Below are 19,227 nucleotides of genomic sequence, written 5' to 3' on the forward strand. Positions count from 1 at the left end.
CGATTTTGTTTTTTAATTTTTTTTTTTCCCAGCGACTGAAGTAAATCTTAGACAAAAAACCCAGAGGGAGCTGTTGGCACACACCAAGCAGCCATCAGACAGGAATCCTGCTTGCAGCTCAGCCAGCTCCTTGACAGGCAGGAGTTTAGAAAGCATTTAGCACATGGAAGCTGGTAAATGTGTGTGTGTGTGTGTATAGATGTAGATGAGACACTTATGCACAGCGAATCTGGGCTAAGCATCTCATTTTGCCAAGCTGGAATTGCTGAATTGAGAGCTGAGTGATTGCTTTAAAGCCGGGATAGGGAGTCCATGAGGGCTCTTAGAGACACTCAGACCCCAGCTGTGGGTTTAGAGGGGTGGTTTGGCTGGTGGCTGAATAGATGCACTGAGGAGCTGGTGAAAGGCAGGATATTCCTTGGAAACCTTCTCACTGTGCCAATGGATGCACGGAGGACCTGGTGAATGGCAGGATGCTCCTTGGAAACCTCACTGTGCCCATTCTCTGTGCAGACTGCAAATTTCCTGGGAGACGAGGGTGTCTGCTGAATACTGAAATACAAACTGGATCTGGAGGAGTTACACGCTGATTCTGCACTTGCTGGTAGAGTTCCTCCAAATGACTCCCAGACAGTCACTCCCAGAGCCCTGAGCTGAGGCAGGAAATGTTTTCAGCACAGTCTCTTGTTATTTAGTGCGTGTCCTTGGGACGGGCTGTGCGCCCACAGCTCCTCTGTCACCACCAGCAGCAGCCAGGCCTCCCCCGTGCCACTGAGCCGAGGAGTAAACTCCCTAAACTAAACACAGAGCAGGGATCAAAGGCACTGTGGGCATCTGCTGTCATCGTTTGTGTATCTCCAGCAAGTGCTCAGCTCTTCCTGGTGACTGATCGATGGCCGTGTGACGCCAGTGGCTGCCAGAGGGATGGGCACTCGGGGAATTATGGCAGAGATTAGGAGGAAGCTTTCACTTCCAGGGTTGTATGGACTTGCCTGTTAAGTGCTTGATGGACTTTGGTGCTCTCAGAAGAGTTTTTTAGCTTGGCACTTCCTCTTACCTCGGAGCTCCGCTGGGTTATACAACCCCTCCTGGATCCACCTCGGGAAAAGCTCAGGGCAGCAGGGCAGGGATGGAATAAGGTGTGCTGGCCTGGAGTTAGGTATGAGCTAGGAGCACGTCCCTTGGTGAGGCAGCCTCATCTCAGACACCATCCCTTGAATAAACCCCCCCTAAGCTTCCCCACTTCCCAGATGTGGCTTGTTCTGTGAAAAATCGGATTTCTGCTCCCAAGCACTTGATCAACAGCGTGCAGAGGACAGAACCCCCTCAGCACTCAGTGGGGCTGCAAAGGGAGGGCATGTCCAGACCCTCCCAAACCCCACCCTGCACCTGTCCCCGCTGTTCCTGCCTCTGGAGGAGAGGTGGAAGTGCTGCTGATAAACTCGTTAACATAAATTAGTGCACGATTTGCATGAGATGGTTTCAGCGCTTCCAGGCTCAGAGCAGGTACACCTTCCTCCTCCTCCTCCTCCTGCAGGAGACACGTCCTTGTCACCCAGGGTGCCTTGGCAGGGCCATCTGCCACCTCTGGAGGTGGTGTCTGCACTGCTGGGCTTTGTCCCTTGGTTTTCAGGGCACTTGGAGCAGCTGTGTCAGCCCCTCACAGCTCCCCATGTCCAAGTGCTCCTTTTGCCATGGTTTCACCATCCCCAAAAAAGCACCACAGGCTCCAAACGCCTCACAGAGCACTTCCACCAACTCTCAGGAAGGATTGTGCAGCAAAATCCAAAGGATAGAGCTGGTGTTTGGATTTTATACCCCATAAAAGTCCACTCCATCTTGGAAGCAGAATCAAAGAAGTGGGGGATCCAACTGTTATCCCTTGGAAATTGCTCAGCTGACTCCAGAAGAGGATCAAATCTCCATTACGCAATAAATCAGAGAATGCAAAGAGATTCTGTAATCGAGGTGAAATCCAAATTTCCCCCATGTCATTGGGAAAACGCACTGGCCTCTGGCCAAAGGTATGTTCTGTGCTGAGCAGCAAGTGATGCACAGGATCAGGAGCTGAGCAGTTTGGGAGAGATTGTACAGTGGCAGAATAAAGGGCTAAACTGATAATCCTATCAGGAAAATCGAACTTAATCAGGAGTTATGTATGAGAGATTGAACTCAAATCACAGCAAATTCACCAAATTTGCCTCTATCTGCTTCTCACCCCAGCGGTGGAATTGGCTGCCCAGTGTTTTATAACTAATTACCTGCATTACAAGCCAAGTGCACAGCTTTTCTAAGAAGAGAACTATCTTATTTTCCCTGAAAGTTTAATCCTTATAAGAGGATTCCCATCCTGTCTTTGGCAGAGTCAAAATCAAGGTTTTCACATGGCCCTCAGCAGGAAAAAAATTCTACACTGTTCCCATCTACACGTTGGTGCTGGGCAGGAGCTCGTGGCACAAAGCTCCTCAGACCAAAGCCAGGCTTTGCTCCAGTTTAGTGCCCTTTCTTTCCGCTTTTTTCCCATTTCTTTGCCTTTTTTTTTTTTTTTTTTTTCATTCTGTGGATTTCCTATGGCCTTTTAATGCCTGCAAATGCAGCTTTTTGGGTGCTGCCCTGCAGACTGTGAGCTGCAAACGTCTCACCAGGGGCTGGGGTCCAATTCCAGAGGGGCATCTTGACTTGGGCCAGGATGGACAGACGTCCAAAACAAAATAACCAAAATAAAAAAACAAACCAAAATAAATAATAAACCAAATAACTTGGTTTCACTTCAGGGGATTAAAAAAGAGCAAAGCTCAGACATCCCTGTCCTGGAAGGAGCAGTTCCACCAAGCTTGGCTTAAAGTTTTATTGTGTGGATGAGGAACATAACTGAAAACGTGGGTGTTATCTAAGCAAGCCCACGGGCACACACAGCAAATAAAAAAGCCATTCATTCATTCATTCATTCATTCATTCATTCATTCATTCACTCACTGGCCTTTGCTGTCACTGAAGGAAGATCCCAACAATCTGCAGCACCCAGAGCTGTTTTACAGGAGCTGGGATGTCAGTGCTGGATTAACTCTTCCTTCCACCAGGGAAAGCTGCTGATCCCGTGTGGATTCTCCTCCAAACAGCTCCATTGTCTCCACGACCCCAAGCCCAGCTGCTGGAACGTCCCTGGGCAGAGCTCTCCTCTGTCTGTACCAGTGAAACCAGCACCTCCCATTCCCACATGGCTCTGGAGTCTGGCCCAGCTCTCCCTGTCCCCAGGCAAACAGGAATCAGTGGGATAAATCTGCTGGAGAACAGCAAACTGACGAAATCCTGTGAGCCTGGGCTCACCAGTGGTGTCCATTAAGCCACCAGCCCTGCTGATGCAAATAAAGTGTCTTGGAATGACAAATAAAACTCATCAGGGCCTCCCCTCTGAAGTCATCAGGCAGAAAATAATTGGGGAGGTACAAGAGAGGAGAAAGGGAGGAAAAGAGTGACTCACAATTTGATGGATTTTGTTTTCCCTTGGATTAAAAGTCTCCTTTCTTTCAAGGGGCTCTGTACCACCTTTTCACCCCAGATAAAACCCTTTTCCAGAGGACATGAGGGTGCTGGGCAGCCAGAGAGGAAACAGCCACGGCACAGCTGGGGGACAGTGCTGTGACAACCTGGAACTTCAGCTAATGAAGTCATTGACCCCAAGTTTGCTGCCCCCAACTCACTTTTGTTTCCATCTCTCAGGGCCTGGGGCAGTGAGGTGTCCTTGTTTGCCAGGCCTGGAGAGGAACTGTTGTGTCTGCCCAAACTGGGAAAGCAGCAGCTCACGCTGGACATGGAGTTTAGAGTTCTACACTGAAGAATTACAGGATTACAAATAGGTGAAAAATATAAAAGCTGGCCCCGAGCTCTGCCCTCCCACTGCCCCTGGGCTCTGCCCTTCACAGCCAAAGTTCAAACAACTTGAACTGGGGGAAGCAGTGGGTGTAAAGATGAACCCCAGGAAAAGATAAAGGAGACACAATGGTACAGGATGTTCTGTGAGCCCTGCCTGGCCTCTGCAGCTTTCAAACTGCTCTGTGGCAGCGGATAAAAGTCTTTAAAGCAGTTTGCAAAGCATCTGCTGCCCTGACGGCATCGAGGAAGGACAAACACAGAACAGGCTTGAGCCACTCCAGGGCTTGGAGCCACTCAGTAAAAATAAGCTGAAGCACCACTCAACCCTCCATTGAACAGAAACGGTTCTTGGAAATGAATGGAGCAAACAAATGTTCATTTGTGAAGGACAGAGCAGGGAGGCTTTTTGAGAGGGAAGTGTTTCGATCCTGGCCTTTGTGGTGGCTCCTGTGAAGTCACCTCATGGCTCCGAGGCTCTGGACGTCTGTAGGATATTTTTGGATGTGACAGTGGGGGCATGTCCCACCCTGTGACAGTGGAAGGGCCACCAGGGGCTGTGAGGACAGGCTGCTTGTCCCCCTGTGCAGGCAGGGCCCAGCATGGCCTTAGAGCAGCTCTGCTCTAGGGATCAGCCAAGCCCCCGAGTGCTGGGGCAGAGCTGGGCTTCATCCCAAATCCACCCTCAAATGGGGTTCTGGGACGAGCAGCAGGGGCTGGTGGCTTTCTGCACGGGATGGGACAATGCTCAGAGCAAAGCCAGCCTGTCCCCACCCCAACGTGCCCTGCCTTGCCTTCCTGGCCTGCACAGCGCCCAGCCAGCCCTGCCTGCCACCCTCTCACAGAAGGGTTTTATAAAAGATTTGGCAAAAAATATTTTTTTAAGGGCTCCATTGATGCCTTTTTGGGACTGCCTAAAAACAGAGGCCAGACAAAGTTAAGGGAATAAAAAGCAGTTTTATTTATTGAAAGGCTTTCCGGTACATATAGGGCAGACAAAACCCACCCAAAATGGACAAAGGGTCAGAGGTTTTTCACACCTTTATAAGTTTGGTCCATTTGCATATTGAGGGTTAATTTTCCAGTTACAGCTTCAGCTAATGAAGTCATTGACCCCAAGTTTGCTGCCCCCAACTGACTTTTGTTTCCATCTCTCAGGGCCTGGGGCAGTGAGGTGTCCTTGATTGCCAGGCCTGGAGAGGAATTGTTGTGTCTGCCCAAACTGGGAAAGCAGCAGCTCACACTGGACATGGAGTTCAGAGTTACACACTGAAGAACTGCAGGGTTACAAATAGATGAAAAATGTAAAAGCCAAAATCCTGAGGCATCACCATTTACTCAAACCACTTTTATCCTCCTTGCTGCTGAACCTCTCCAACCTCCCGAGCTCATCCAGCCACCTTCAAACTGCTTCAAACCCAAGTGACAAGTGCAACAAGCACAGAATAAACCTTTCCCAGCCCAGAAACCCTTTCCCAGCCCAGAAACCCTCCCTGCTCTGCTCACACCAGCACCCGGGGCAGGTGCAGGAGCTGGAGGATCTCCCAAACCACGAGTAATTTGTTAATGGGGCAATGTAAATATGATCAGCTGCAGATCCGTGGCAGATCAGAGCTTTGGGGCTGCCTCAGAATTCCTTTAAGGTTGCTAATAGAGCAAAGGGGTTGATTAATTAGCTCGCAGAGCATCGTGACTTCCCGCTTTTGTGGCGGTATCTGTTGGAATATCAACAGATTTACTCAGTGAGTAAATATGTGAGATGCCACACATACCACGGACAGCTGGCCCAGGTTTTGGTCAGCAAAGTAAACACTTCAGGTCTGATCCAAAAAATGTTCTCTTTGGAGATTTGGCTGTGCTCTAATTAAATGCAGGAAAAGCAAAAAAAGAAACCCCAGAGCTGCCACCTCTTCCCTCTCTCCCTCCACTGCTCACAACAAGAGTTTGGGGCTGGGGAGTTTTGGGGAATTTTTGGGAGGTTTGAGGTCGAGTGTGCAGTACCAGGAGCTGGAGCCAGATTCTCAGTCATGCTCAGCCTCCTTCTCTTGTGGAAAAAGAGATCAAATCTCCAAGCTCTTGTTCTGCACAACAGCTCTGCCCTGCTGCAGCAGGAGAAGACCCCAGCTTTTGGTGGTGATGCCAGGAAAGGTCTTTTCCTGCATCCTCCCTTCAGCAAAATGACATTTATTCATTTATTGGTGGGTTTGTGCCTGCACGGCGCAGCAGCAGCTCGTTTAAATAAAGAGATTTGCTCAGAGGAAGCTTTTGAATTCTCCCTCAGTGCCAGCAGCAGCAGAGGGAAGGCACGAGGAAGGAGTTCAAACACTGGGGAAATCCAGTCAACCTATAAACAGGAACTCCCAAAAAAAAAAAAAAAAAAGAAAGAAATCCTCAATCCCAAGGCATGTCCTGCCCTTAACGACCTCAATGACGCTGCTGCCTGGAGGCACTGGAGCTTGGAGCCCCACGAGGGCTCTCAAGGAGCTCTTGGCATCACCAGCACCTCGAGCATCTCTGCAGGCAGAATGTCTTTAACCTCCAGCTCAGTCCATGGAAAAAAAATCCCTTTTTTTGCCATCAAACTTGCTCTGTTCATTTGTGGTCGGTGCATGCAGGGGCCTGGAGGAAAGCTGGGATGAGCCAGTGTTTGCTCCCAGTGCCATCACAGCGGGATCAGCCCCTCCTGCACCTTTTTTTTTTTGCCCTAAACCCTAAATTTTTGGCCTTGGGCATTGCAGTGCATGGCAGTGGCTGCCTGTGCCCTCTGCTGCTTGGAATGCCGGGATTTGGAGGGGATCTGTGCAATGAACATTTCAGGAACAAATGGCACCCAGTTAGTCCTGGAAAAGGGGTTTAGGGGAGCTGGGTGCACCTGGTGGGAAGGTGCAAGTCAGCAAACCCCACAGACCCTTTCTGGAGCACTTTAGGAGCTGGGCAGCTCCACACAAACCCCACAGACACTTTTTGGGGTCGTTAACAGGTTTGCAGCTCCACACAAACCCCACAGACACTTTTTGGAGCAGTTTAGTAGTTGGGCAGCTCCACACAAACCCTGTGGACACTTTTTGAGGAATTTAGGATTTGAGCAGCTCCACACAAACCTATGGACACCTTTTTGAGGAATTTAGGAATTGAGCAGCTCTGTACAAACCCCGTGGACATTTTTGGAGCAGCTTAGGAGTGGGGCACCTCCATACAAACCCTGTGGACACTTTTTGAGGAATTTAGAAGCTGGGCAGTTCCACAAAAATACTGAGGACACCTTTTTGAGGAATTTAGGAATTGAACAGCTCCACACAAACACTGTGGACACTTTTTGAGGAATTCAGGAATTGAGCAGCTCCGTACAAACCCCACAGACATTTTTAGAGCAGTTTAGGAATTGAGCAGCTCCGTACAAACCCCGTGGACATTTCTGGAGCAGTTTAGGGGCTGGGCAGCTCCCAGAGTGGCCGTGGGAGGCCGTGGGGTGGCAGTGGCAGGACGAGGCTAGCACAGGAGCCGAGGGACTGACTCATGGGCTCTGAGCTGTGCCAGCCCCGCCAGCTCCGGGTGACTTCAGCGCCTGAGAGAGTTCTTGGTGTTTCTCCCTCTTCCCTTTCAGCACAGGAATTGTTACTCATTCCCTACACAATGCCAGGTAGGTTTTATTGTGGAACGGGCAGTGACATGGAGCTCCTGGGCATGGGAATGCAATTGATTGAAACTCTGGGTTTCCGACATGACTTCAAAACACAACAATCACAGATATTAAGATGTTGGCACCCGGAGCAGCTCGGAGGATAATTATGTACTATGAGCTAATTTTTGGGATCTGCCCTCATTGCCAAATCTCTGCAGCTTTCCTGTCTCCCTCGAGAGCAGCCAAGCTGCAGGTCCCTTAACTCTCTCATCCCCTTGGCTCATTCTCACTTTTTTCCTCCTTTTTTTCCCCGTCTTTCTCTAAAGTCTTATGGCAGAGCCTCTATTGCAAGCTGGAAGATTTCAGGCTGTTCTTTAAGGTCTTTACCACTATAGTGCATGGGAGAAAAAACTGAATTAAACTGGGGCAGACTTGGCAACTTTCAAAATTCCTGCATTTTTAACTCCAGAAGTTGATGCTCCTGCAGATTTACTAACTGGCACCGGGCCAGGGGTCTGTGGATGTACACCAAAAACCCCCTACAGCTTTATCCCTGGATGAAGAGGGATAAATGGTTGAGGAGCCACTTTTCTGAGTCCTTATAAGAAAAGAACAAATGTACAAGTCAAGGACTGCAGCACCCCAGTGCTCCCTGGGAATGGAATGTCTTTAGGCACATGGAGAGCTGGATGAAGCCACACTTCCCCTCTGCCTGAGACCCCTCACGCTGAGGCTCCAGTCCTGTCCCCAAGGGTGGCTGCTGCCTTTCCCTTTGGAATAAACCAAAATATACCATTTGCACATATTTGTGCAAATAACCCAGCAGACACTGAGCCAGAGCTGAAGAGCAGGGGAAATGTTTCTGTCTGTCCCTGCCCACAGCCACTCACTGCTGCCCTTCCCGCTGAAATTGCCTCGGATATTATCTCTGCTGTGATTCACCCCTGAACACGAAATAGAATCCTTCTGAAAGGCTGCTTAGTGTCTGTGACTAAGCTGGTGCTGAGTTTACCCACGTTGGAGAGCCCTGGCGGTGCAGGGCGGGCTGTTTGTCGCGCTCTGTGACATCAGTGGGGACGGGCAGTGATGCTCAGGAACACTGAGAGCCTGCACACCTGAGCCCAAAGGAAAATGACACTGGATAAAGCTGGAATTTGTAGGTTTTCTCCAGCCTCCAGTAAGGGCTGGTGTTGCTGTAACTTCAATTTTCAGTCTAAAATCTATAGAGTGACCACGTTTGGGGGTCCCTGATCCCTGCAAGTGTCCAAGGCCAGGGCTTGGAGCAGCCTGGGACAGTGGAAGGTGTCCCTGCCATGGCAGGGGGTGGAATGAGATGGGCTTTAAGGTCCCTTCCAACCCAAACCAGGCCATGATTCCATGATTTTGGGGATCACTTTTGGCACTAATGACTGCTAATGTCTCATGAATCTGAAACAGTTTGTAAATCCGTGAGTATCCCCAAGCAGGGAAGAGTCCTAAAGGCAAGGGGATGTCCAGGCAGTCTGTGAGACAGCCACTGAAAATTTCAACCTCACAAACAGCTCAGCCTCATCTCTCCAAAGGAGCAGGGGAGGAGAGTGTGAAGAAACTTTTAAAAAGTGCACTTTGATTTGGGATATTTAACTTTGGGACACTTTGCTACTTTTTTTGTCTAAAATGACTCAATTTCTAGCAACAACAACCCCCTAACAAGTCCCTCCACCCCCGCAGAGTTCAGCAGAACCTTTCCCAGAGCAGCAGCTTTGTCCCAGCTCCATCAGCAGCCTCAGCCCTTGCTCTGGGGCACTGTGGAGCGAAAATGAACCAGAGATGAGACAGCTCTCGAGTCAATTCATTCTCATTTCCTGATAAGACAAACCTCAGCCCCCTCAGGCTTTCTCCAAGTAAAAAAGGAATCACTCAAACACCAAAAACACGCTAAAATAAAGAGCGTGCAGCGAGAAATCTGTTTTCCCTGAGTAGGAAGCCAGCAGGGCTCTGACGTGGGGGCACACACTGGATGGCAGTGCTGGCAGACAGGCCCCCAGGGGCTCGGGAGCAGGGTCTGAGCTCACACCAACACCCCCACAGCCACGTCAGGACACTCAGCGCTCCCAGTCACCACTGGAATCCCACTGGGATGGGCCCCCCCAGGCTCCAGCTGCTCCCACAAAAACCACGTGCAAGGATCATATTTTTAAATTTTTTTTTATTCCCTTTTGTTCCTGTTTTGGCTGCAGATTAAAACCCAAAGTGTCAATGAGCAGCCCCCTCCCCTCCGAGGCCCGGTGGATGCTAAGGGAAAGGTTTGGTTTGGGAGAGGTTTGATCTGAACTTCCAAGGAGAATCAGGTGAGTGCTGCAGCCCAAGAGCCCCTAAAAAGGGCCTTTAAAAGCTTGTGACCTCACAGACAGTCCCAGAAAATGTCCCACACTGCTCTCCAGAGACATTTCGAGCGCAGAGAAAGGAGCTCTGGCTTTTTTCTTCTCTGGATCCTGGAGGCTGAGCAGACCCTGGGGTGGTTAACAAAGTGCCACCCTCCTGCCAGCCCTGCTGATAATCCCCTTCTAAAACTCATCATCCAGCTCAAGATACTCCAACGGGGAGGATTTTTTTCCCCCTGGAGTTTCAGGAGATCCTCCTCACAGCCCTGTCTCCTGATCACCCACCCCACACAAATTGCAAATGACCAAGGCCTCAAAACTCTGTAAAAACACAAAAATCAGGCAAAGACACCCAAAGAGACTCTTCACATCACTATCCTTATTAAAAATGGGATTTGTACCTGAGCTGGAACCCCCCAAACTTTCAGTTCCAAACATCATCCCCCTATCCCAGGCCGGTGCTTGACCAGTGATGGTTCCTGTTGACACCAGATGGTTTTCATCAAAGCCACAATTTTCATTCTGCAATAATAACATCAGCAATTGTGAATGAATGAAGCTGTCTCAGCTCTCACTTTCCCACCAATTACAGTGAATTATGAACAACCCTTGAATAAGAGAATCTCCCTTCTCAGTTATTGCTGCTCAAAGATATATTTTCCTGGTGGCCAGCTCTGTATTATTTGACTGATTTATAGGCCCATAACTTATGGAATTAGAGGTGATCTTTTTTTCAGAGCTTTAACTCTAAGTGGTTTCTTTTTCCTTTTCTTTGAAATCATGTGGAAAATGAAGATGATAGATTTTCCCTCCATATATTTTCAGCCCTCTAATAACAAGCTGAACTGCACTTCCAGCTTCACCCTCACCCCACATTAACTCTGGAACTCGTCATTCCAAGCACACTCAAGCTGAAATGGGCTTTAAGTTGTCTAAAATATTGATCAACCTTTAACCCTGTAAAAAGCCGGGCAGAAACTCAGGAATCTCTTAATAAATTTAGGAATATGCTGGCTTTTTTTTTTTTTTTTTTTTTCCATTAGAAGTCAAACTTGCAGAAGTTACGTGGGGAAGATTTTAGAGTGTTATCAGCAGAAATCATCTCACAGCGAGTGCAGCATTGCTGTTGCCAACATATATTTGGTGAAACTTATTTAGGACACAAAAAAAAAAAACTAAAAAATTTATTCCTATTTGAGCAGAGCTGACATGATCCTTAAATGATGGAAAATTTTAGGACTATTCTTATGACACTGCTCTTTGTGACCTGGAGGTGAAATGTTGGAGTCAGAATTCCTCCTGCTATGAAACATCCCCTGGTTCTCATCAGCCCCATCAAAGTTTATGGGGTCTCCATGGCTGGGTTGAGTTTGGAGGATGAATTTAGCAAGACAAAGTTGCCAACTCCCCATCACTTATCTGAGCCTGAGGCAGCCTCTCAGATTTCCCCAGAACGAATCTGTGCTTGGAGCTGTTGATGAGATTAAAAAAGAGAAGTGTCCCTGTACTTCAGGTGTTATTCTGGGATTAAAAATCCAAGAGATTTAGGGATTTCAAAAATGTTCACTAAAGGAAACAGGGCCTTTGACCTGTTTTTCTAAATCTACTGGAGAATCTGGATATTTGAAATTTTGCTGCTGTCGGACTGGGCTTCAGTTGAATTATAATTTCTTGGTTGAATATATTGAATTATTATAATTTCTTAGTTGAATTATAATTTCTAAGTTATTTTTCCTGGTGATACCTAATAAAGTGGAAGCTGACAGCAAAGAACCTCTGCCTGGCCCACCTGAAAGCAATTCCATGGAATTTCTCCATTCCCTGTGTGCCGGCTGCCCAAACACTTCCTTGTCACAGGAGACAGGGAAGGATTTGTGGTGAAATAACAATAAACAAAAATTAATAGGTCAGGCTTGCAGAAACGCCTCCAGACAAGCTGGGCCAGCTGGGATCAGCTCAGGCTCCCAGGATATGAGGCATTAGCAGTATTTTCCATGGGATAAGTACCAGAGAAACTGGCTCTGGCTGTTCCTCCTGTACTTAAACTTCTTGTGATGATTTTTGGAAATCCTGCTGTGAAACAGCAAGTGATGCTGGAGCCTTTCAAAGTGGTTATGAAAAATCAGTGACACTTTCCCTCTGTCCTTCCATGTCTTCTGTTCTCTGGGTTGCATTTTCTTTGACTCTTTGCTCTGGTGGATGCCCCATGACAAAATCATGGAACATCCTGGGCTGGAAGGGATCCACGGGGATTGTGGCAGGCACGTTCTTCTCTCTCTCAGGATTTTTTTCATAGAGGAGCACAGAGAGAAGAAAGGGAAAACAATTTCTATTTCTGCTCCTTGTTTTTCCCATGTGGAATGTGTTTGGAGAATTGTTTACCTGGAGGGATTGCGTGGTTGGATTCTGGTGAGGATTGTTTGGGGCTGGTGGCCAATCCAATCCAATCCAATCCAATCCAATCCAATCCAATCCAATCCAATCCAATCCATTCCAATCCAATCCAATCCAATCCAATCTAATCCAATCCAATCCATTCCCATCCAATCCAATCCAATCCAATCCAATCCAATCCAATCCAATCCAACCCACCTGTGGCTGGACTCTCAGAGAGGGTCACGAGTTGTGGGTGAGTTAGAGATGGGAGTTAGAACAAGTAGGTTTGTAGTTGTATCTCCTTTAAATAGTATATTAATGTATTCTAGCATAGTTCTAATAAAGAAATCATTCAGCCTCCTGAGCTGGAGTTGGACATCAGCATTTCTTCCCACTGGGTTCACCTGCTTTTACACTAGGGGATCATCAGCTGATGTCCACTGTTGTCATTGTGTCCCCACCCTCTGAAGGCATCAAGCAGCAGCTGTGTGAAGATCAGAAGGTGCTGGAGAGCCTGTAGGAGCCACACGCCACAGGGACAGGACAGGCTCTGCTCCTCAGGGGGCTCCTTTGTTTGTCCACGGGCTGATCCTGTGCCTGGGGGCTCAGACCCTGCAGAGCAAAGAGATGGGCTTGCAGAGGAGCCATCCCACGGCTCATCAGGGTGGGTGGCAGCTGTGGGAGAGGTTTCACAGCCACTTCTGTGAGCCAGAGAGGAGTTTGATAAGAGGATCCATGTTTACCCCTGAAAGAATTTCCTACCAAGGTCGCTGACACAGAAACCAAGAAAGAAGGAAGGATAAAGAAGAGAAACCTGCAGCTGTCTGTTCCAATGAGCACTTTGTTTGTCTTTCCTGACCAATGAGTAAAGTGTAAACTCATGAGTTGTGTAAGAATGTATAAAAAGCATGCATGCTGCAATAAAAACAGGTTTGAAGCCTTCTGAAAATTGAGTGTGCTGTGGCTGTCTCAACTAGGACAGGCAGCAGCCTCAGACAGCCCACCCCTCTGCACGGCCCATGGTGGCAGAGCAGTGACACCCACTGCCCTGCCCAGCAGTGACACAGGGCTCTGGGAGCTGTTCCTGCCGAGCCTCCCCACCCTTTCCCACCCCACAAAGGTGGCACGTGGCCCGTGAGGTGTCCCAAGCCCAGCCATGGTGGCACTGCCACCCCCAACACTCCACACGGTCACCGTGAGTGCCAGGGAGCCGCTTTGCCTCTCTCCCACTCACATTCTCTGCCATCTGCAGATGGTTATGGCAAAGCTTGAGCTCCACCAGCTCCTGAACGACCTCCTCCAGCCACCCCAGTGGGATAATCAGGGCGGAGGTGCTGGCAGGGAGGAGGGAGTGCTGGGATTGTTGTCTCCTGAACCAAAGGTGCTCTGCTCCGCTCTGTGAAATGGCCCAGGAGCCTCTGATGTCCGACTGGTGCTCAGCAGCCAAAAATGACATTGTGTTCATGTGTGTTTGTATTTCATGTGTTCATGTGTGTTTGTATTCATGTGTTCATTTGGCTTGTAATGCCCTGCATTGTTCTGTATTTCCATTTGCTTCTGCACGTCCACAAATTGCCCTGGATGTAAATTGGACTTTCACCGGCGTGTGTACGGATTGTATCTGTACTTGCATTTGTATCCATTGCTTCCATGTGTTTTGCTGGAGTGTAAACAAAACAATTCATTCTACAAAGTTGAATCAACCTTAATTATGATGTCCCAGCCCCGTGGCTCCTGTGTTTTTTGGGTGTGGTTTAATCCTGTTGTGAGAGGAGCAAGGGGATGAGGCACTTGAGAGCCCAAGCTCTTTGGTAATTTTAGGCTGGCACGGGGAGCTGTTTCATCCTCTCAGCTCTGTGCAGAGGCAGCTCTGCAGAATATTAGTGGCTCAAATAGCACTTCATGTGCAAGGAGTGGAGGGAAAAGCACTGGCTCCCTCGGCTTTGTGGGGTTTGAGCTGAGTTATGCAAACAAAGTTCCTTCAGCTGTGGAGTTATTTACAGGTTGGCTCGTGCAGGCCTTAGTGACAGATTTAAATGAATTAATTTTTCTGACTTTCATTCGCTGTCTTCCCCTGCTGTTTCCCCTCCAGCTATTGCGTGTAATTACAGGAAATCTTCATATATCACATCTTCAAAAAGGCACAATGAAAAGCAATAGCAAAGATATCCACTTCTTCTTGCTTTCATGTTTGTTTTGGAGGGGATGAAAGGGAGTGGTGGAGCTTTTCCTCGCAGCACCTCCGAGCTCTGCTCGGATCACCCAGCACAGGCACCCCGAGCTCTCCTCTCACTCAGCACAGACAGGACCTGGCAGCCCTGCAGCAATTACTTAGAGCTTTCTTGGCTTTCAAACTGCTTTTAATGATTATGGGAGACATCCACAGTAATCAATCTAAACATGGCGCTTTTTTTTATTTTGGAAACATTAAAGAAGAAATGCTAGTGGTAGTTCTTTTAAACCTGGGTGTTTCCTTGCTCAGGGAGCAAAGTAATTGTTGGGAGTTGTGCTGTCACATCTAAGAGGCAAAACTCAAAAGCACAAACTTTGTTTTGAACCCAACATTAATTTAGGAGATGGAAAGACCCGGCCATACCTGCAAATAACTCCTAAACCAACATGTTTGAGCCCAGAGCTTTGGTGAGCAAAGAAAAGGGAAAAAAAAAAAATCTGGTATTGGCTGTGATTAACCTAAAACATCACCAAGAGCATCTTTGTCCCCACCAGAGGGTATAAAACTAGATTAGGAGAGAAAGGGAATTAAGTAAAAACCTTGTTGCTCATAGTTGGATAAAACAGGGAGAGAGAAAGAAAAGCTCTGCTGGTTTGGTTCCCTTCAGAGAAAGAAGTGTTTTGGCTTTTTGTTTTTTTAATGGAGGAAAAAAAAAAGAATTTTCCACTGTAACCTGGGCAGAAAGTCAGAATGAAATAGATGTAATTGAGGCACAGACCCAAATGAGGGATTACATTACTGATATGTTTTTTCCTAAATGATTCTTCTTTTAATTTTATGTACTGTCAGGGAAACCTCTTAGATACATAAATACTGTTGGGAATTAAACTGGTCTGAGAAATGTGGGGTTTATCTTTTTTGACAGAGGCAAATCAAAGGATAAAGGCTGGATCTTTGATAGAAACATAACAGAGTTTGTGCCAAGGAAGTTTTACCTCTCCCATCAGTGTGAACAACTTGCAAACTCCATTGAATGTCAAGGCACTGGTGTGGATATTTAGAAAGGGAGCTTGATTTAAACCAAAGAGAGTCCAATTCCTCCTCCCAGATAGTGGGATCACTTCTGGACAGGATTCAGACAGACCCCACACCCCCACCCATCCCAACACCACTCTGACATCACCTTCCAGTTTCATGTCTTTTTACCACCACATAAATTGCATTGAAGCCCAGTGATATCACTGCTCCAAAATCCCCTTAATCCTCAAAGCAGATACAACCACAGGGGTTTAAACACCTCTGTTAATCCCTAATAGGGAATAATAAACCATTTGTTGGAGGAAACTTTATCTCCCAGACACCGACACGGACACGGCTGTGACATGAAACGCCAGGAGTGATCCAAGGGTTAAGCACAGGAAGTCAGAACTGAAAATTTGACTCAATTAAATCACAGATTTAGGCAATTTTCTGATCTGCAGATGAAGGCTGAGTTCCTGGCAGGTGATGTAAGTTGTGCCTTGCTGATGAACACGACTGCACATTTCACATTTCAGGTATCCCAGAACAAGTTCCTGAACCATTTTCCCAGTGGAGGCTCTTTTGCAAGAGTCTGCTTTTCCAGGAGGGTCATGAACATCATCAGCTCTCACATGAGGTCCAGAAAATGGTCTCTCTCTCCTAAAAAAATCCCTAAACTATGGATAAAAACCAATTAAACTTTACATTTTATCACCAGAAGAAAGGAATATAAAAAAAGACACCCCCAAAACTTCAGCAACCAGGGAGCACTGGTATCTTTATACCTCATGGCAGAGCCATTCTTTAAGAGCTCGCCTGAAGCTTTTTCTAGCCAGGAAAAGTCCTCAGGGATGTAAAAACCCCACACATCCACATGCCTATGGATAACTGACCTCACCTGTGGCAATTCCCCTCCTCACCTGCTCAGGAGGCTTGAGCTGGGCAGAGATGGAGCAGGACTGGAAGGAGAGGCACATTCCCTGCACCTCGTATTTCCCTCTTTTCAGCTGCTCCCTGCTGGTCACCAGCTATAAACAGATTTTCCATAAGTTATTGGGTCATTATGGTGATAATCCCAAGTCTATTTAGTCTCATATTTTGAGAATTTACAGACTGTAGCAGCAACACAAACAGTGGGGTCAATAACTCAACCCGCCCCTGAAACTGGCCAGTGTGGGAATGAGCTGGGACAGAGGTTTGGGGCAGAAAATTTTCCTTTTTCCATGGGAAATTGCTGGGGCAATTCAGGGAGACAAGCTGGAATCACACACAGAGGACTCTGCCCAGCTGATAAAAGTCCTTTGCACACCTTGAGTTTGATTTTCAGATGTATTTTCTTCAAAAATCACACTCAAGAACAGCCAAGGCGTAGCCCCAGGTACCCAAACTTCCCACAAGGATGCATCACTGAAGTTTGATGAGCCTTGTTGTCTTTAAAACGATCCTGGAAATGTCCAAACGCTGCTCCAAATCCAAATGGAAATCTTAAATGAGGCAGCAGTGGAGGTGTTTGGAAAGTGAGGACATGCAGCCCTGAAATGAGATCCCACCACGGATGCTGTCCTTCCTGGGGCTTGTTTGTTCTGCAACACCTTCCTAGCCCTGGATGGTTACAATTTCCTTGGAGTATTGTTTTTTTCTTTTTTTTTTTTTTTTTTAACAGGATAAAGTGAGAAAACAGAAGGGGAAAAAAAAGTGATTTTTAAATCAACTGTCATTCCTGGCAAGGCTGAGGATCCCAGCAAGGTATTTGTTTATTATCAGGTATTTCCTCAGGATCAAATTCAGGGGAGAGAAGTCTGGTCCTGGTTAAGGTCTGTTTAAAGCCCTCCTTGAAAAGAGATTTATGCAAGGAAATTACCTAACCTGGGGCAGGGGCTGAGTCAGCGGCAGCGGCTTCTCCTCGCTCATTGTTGGTGCCTCAGGGGGTTTTTTTTTAGCCCCGCCGAGGGCGCCCAGTGAGAACAGCGGCGGGTCCTGGCTCACAGAACGGCATCAAAGCTCCAATTGTTTCGAAGGAAATGACCCAGCAGGAGCAGAGCGCTGGACACCGCTTCTCTCCCAGCCTCGCCAGCAGCGCCTGGCACCGGGGCACCTCGTCTGGGGTGAGGGACACACGGGCACCTCGCTGCCACAGCATCCCTTCGGCGCTGGGACTGCACTTCCTAAATCCCACCTCGTCCCGCGCTTGGCAGTGGTGGCTCTGCCAAATTCCCGCCTCAACAGGTGCTCTTCTCAGGTTTTGGCTGATTTTGGGAGAAGGGGACACCAATCTCCTCCCAGTTTTTGCCTGCTTTTGGGAGTGGTGGCTATGCAAAGATTCCCAGCTCAATGGGAGCTTTTCCCAATTTTTGGCTGATTTTGGGAGAAGGGGACACCAATCTCTTCCCAGTCTTTGGCTGATTTTGGGAGAAGGGGACACCAATCTCTTCCCAGTCTTTGGCTGCTTTTGGGAGAAGGGGACACCAGTCTCTTCCCAGTTTTTGGCTGCTTTTGGGAGAAGGGGACACCAATCTCTTCCCAGTTTTTGGCTAATTTTGTGAGTGGTGGATGTGCGAAGATTCCCAGCTCAGTGGGAGCTTTTCCCAATTTTTGGCTGCTTTTGGGAGAAGGGCACATCAATCTCATCCCAGTTTTTGGCTGATTTTGTGACTGGTGGCTGTGCAAAATCCCCACCTCAACAGGAGATTTCCCCAGTTTTTGGCTGCTTTTGGGAGAAGGGGACACCAATCTCTTCCCAGATTTTGGCTGATTTTGTGAGTGGTGGCTGTGCAAAATTCCCACCTCAACCGAAGCTTTTCCCAGTTTTTGGCTGATTTTGAAAGAAGGGGACACCAATCTCTTCCCAGATTTTGGCCACTTCTGTGACTGGTGACGGTGCAGAATTCCCAGCTCAATGGGAGCTTTTCCCAATTTTTGGCCATTTTTGTGACTGCTGGCTATTCAAAGATTCCAACCTCCATCTTCCCAGTTTTTGGCTGATTTAATGACTGGTGGCTGTGCAAAATTCCCACCTCAATGAGATATTTTCCCAGTTTTTGGCCACTTTTGGGAGAAGGGAACACCAATCTCTTCCCAGATTTTGACAACTTCTGTGACTGGTGGCTGTGCAAAATTCCCAGCTCAGCAGAATCTTTTCCCAGATTTTGGCTATTTCTGTGACTAGTGGCTGTGCAAAGATTCCCCACCTCAATGAGATCTTTTCCCAGTTTTTGGCCACTTTTGGGAGAAGGGGATGGTGGGACAGCAGGAGGGCAGCCCGGGGTGCTGTCCCATCCCAGCTGCTCCCAACTGGAGCATTCCCCAAGGAACTGGCCCTGCACCATCCGGGCAACAGATTTCAATCCCAAAGGATGGAAAAGACCTCTGAGTTCATCCTTCCTGCCAGCAGCCAGTCAGATGCACTTAACTGTCTGGTGATGGGACTTCCACTGTTTCTTTGGGGAAAAAAAAGCTTCCCATACACAGCTGAGCTCAGGGACACCTCAACCCACGGGCAGGGCAGCAGCTCCAGAGCACATGACTAGGGTTGAAATGAGGTTTTGGAGGCAAAACATGGCCTGAGCAGGTTGTTGTATTATTTTTCCAAGGTCACTGCTGGAATATCTGGCAGCCTTTATCTCACGGCTGGGAAATTTTACTGTACTTGCAGAAAACAACGAATATTTCTCATCCTGCTGCCCAACTCCTCGCTGTTTGTGTTGGTTTAACTTCCCTGACCCCAAAACACGAAACTGGAGTAACGTGGGCTGGAAGTGGAGCCCGAGGTGGATGTGAGTGATGTGTGTAATACAGTAAAGGAC

The sequence above is a fragment of the Vidua macroura genome, chromosome 19 (assembly GCF_024509145.1).
Source record: "Vidua macroura isolate BioBank_ID:100142 chromosome 19, ASM2450914v1, whole genome shotgun sequence".
Classification (NCBI taxonomy): Eukaryota; Metazoa; Chordata; class Aves; order Passeriformes; family Viduidae; genus Vidua; species Vidua macroura.